The following is a 2,500-nucleotide window of genomic DNA, read 5'->3' as shown; positions in this document are numbered from 1 at the left end:
AGAGAGATCTCGTTTCAGCCTCCTCAGCGCTTCCCCCTCTTATATTTCCTTTCCCGTTCCGTCTCGCTCGGTCATCTGCACCAGAGCAGCGGCCATTTGTCGATTATCGGCGACACGATATTCAGCCTGCGCTGTATTCTAATTAAGGCTGACCCGGGCAGCATCGCACAGGATTTGAAGATTCGCAGGTGTTAACGAAAGTCTACCCGTGTTTTGGTTAGTACGCCGCGCGATAAACCTTTTCCGACGGAATCGTAACCTTCGTTATGCGTGCAGTGGAAGCAAGACGAGATTGGTCCAATTGTACAATATGAAAGTCCTGTGTAGAACCTTTTTTTATTATTTATTTATTTTTTTATATATCTTAACGAGATTTAGTGCATGAGGAAAGTCTTACCTCATACCTTACCCTAGTGTCGTTATTTAAAAAAAAAAAAAAAAAAAAACTTTTTTTTTATTATTTAATACAGACACACGAAATCAAGCATCATAGCTACTGTTCAACATATTTCCCTTTTTTTTTTTTTTTTTTTTTTTTTTTTAAACTCCTCTGTCCTCCAGCTTAATACTGTTTTTCTTGTGCTTCGTCATAGCTGCTTCATTTCTTTCCTTTTTTATTACTGTGGACTTGCTTTAGGGCTGCAGGTCATTGCAGTCGCTCTTTAATGTCAAACAAGGAATTGCACAGAAGGAAAAAAAATGAGCATGTTTCAACAATCTTGTTATTGATCCGAAGGCTTTCTGGTTGTGTGGGGTGTTGGGGGGTGTTGTGGGGGGGGGTGCTGAACCCTGCCGCCTGTAGCGTCCTTTAAGATTAGGCTCCGTATTGATGCTCTAGGCAGCCATGCAAGGATTAATGTGGATTAAATGTCCTCGCTAACATCATTAGGGCATTATCTCAGTAATACTGTAATGCTCCAAGCAGGACAGACTTTATTCATGTGGAACTAAGACATCAATAGCACCATCTGTCGATTTCGAGTCTATCTTGCCGCTGAAGCATTTCATCAGCTCTAATCACTAGTGAAGAACTGAGGCGCGTGCGTGCTCCTGAGCCGGTACACCGTATAGGAAGACGTAGATATGAGGAGTCCGTGGTTCAATATGACGTGATAAAAAACTCTCTTTTGATAAAGCTGTGGTTCAGTTTGAGTTAATATATTCGTCCGCGGTTAGATTTTAATCACAATAAAGCGTTCGCTTTAAGGAACGGAGAACGGAGCGTTATACAGAGAACGCGTCACGAAAGTCACTTCCACTTTACTAAAGCCTAAGAAGCTCCAGAGGCCACACCTTCTTCCCTGGTACCGTTGTGCAGAGACCACACCCCCTACTTGGATTGACTGGTTCATAGGTCACGCCTCTGCCTGCCTGACAGGGACTGACTGATTAGTAGGCTGCGCCTCTGCTTCTTTTATTATGACTGACTGATTAGTAGGCCACGCCCCTGCATCCTTTATGATTGACTGATTAGTAGGCCACGCCTCTGCCTCCTTTATTATGATTGACTGATTAGTAGGCCGCGCCTCTGCCTCCTTTATTATGACTGCCTGATTAGTAGGCCACGCCCCTGCGTCCTTTATGATTGACTGATTAGTAGGCCACGCCTCTACCTCCTTTATTATGATTGGCTGATTAGTAGGCCACGCCTCTGCGTCCTTTATGATTGACTGATTAGTAGGCCGCGCCTCTGCCTCCTTTATTATGACTGACTGATTAGTAGGCCACGCCTCTGCCTCCTTTATTATGATTGACTGATTAGTAGGCCGCGCCTCTGCCTCCTTTATTATGACTGACTGATTAGTAGGCCACGCCTCTGCCTCCTTTATTATGACTGACTGATTAGTAGGCCACGCCTCTGCGTCCTTTATGATTGACTGATTAGTAGGCCACGCCTCTGCGTCCTTTATTATGATTGACGGATACCTGGGTTATGCCTCTTTCTCTGGGACTGACAGGTTCCTAGGCCTCACCTCCATCTCCTTTACTAAGACCTGACAGGCAAGAAGAATCATGATGGAGAGATGAACACACTCGTGGAAGTAAAGGAATCGCATACCGACGGCGTTTGTAAACTCCAAACGGCAGCAGTAAAAGATGGTCTGTGGTATCGAATTTGACAGACACTCCGTCACCATCGCCTGCCTCTCTTACCCAATACACCCTGCATCCGATATCCCGACCGGAGCGTGGTTTGTTTCGTTTTGCTTTTTTAATCCAAGAATCTCTACGCCTCCATTTGAATGGAAAAAAACTCTCTTCCCGCTGTTTTGTAGAGGACGAATGACGACCGGGGCCGGACCGGCAGCTTGCTCTACGACGGGGTCACGGTGATGAGGGGAGCGGAGAGGCGTTTCGGCTGCTTTGTTCCCTGTTTATTTTGCTGATGGTAGAAGAGCTTCGTCATCACTGACCTGATTATGCCTGATTAGATCTGTCCTTTACGTATTGGAATTGTGGTAATTACAAGATGTTGGGCTTGGAAAATAAAGGTTTCTAT

At 45.2% G+C, this 2,500-nt stretch overlaps 1 protein-coding gene across 5 annotated transcripts in view; it reads left to right on the top strand.

Moving 5' to 3' along the window:
• The window catches only part of klhl13 (kelch-like family member 13), a 38,516-nt gene that overhangs the window by 17,650 nt on the left and 18,366 nt on the right, over positions 1-2,500 (top strand). The window lies entirely within an intron of this gene.

The sequence above is a fragment of the Ictalurus punctatus genome, chromosome 28, assembly GCF_001660625.3.
Source record: "Ictalurus punctatus breed USDA103 chromosome 28, Coco_2.0, whole genome shotgun sequence".
NCBI classification, from domain to species: Eukaryota; Metazoa; Chordata; class Actinopteri; order Siluriformes; family Ictaluridae; genus Ictalurus; species Ictalurus punctatus.
Note: the sequence above shows the minus strand (reverse complement) of the source record. Positions and strands in the feature narration are given on the sequence as shown.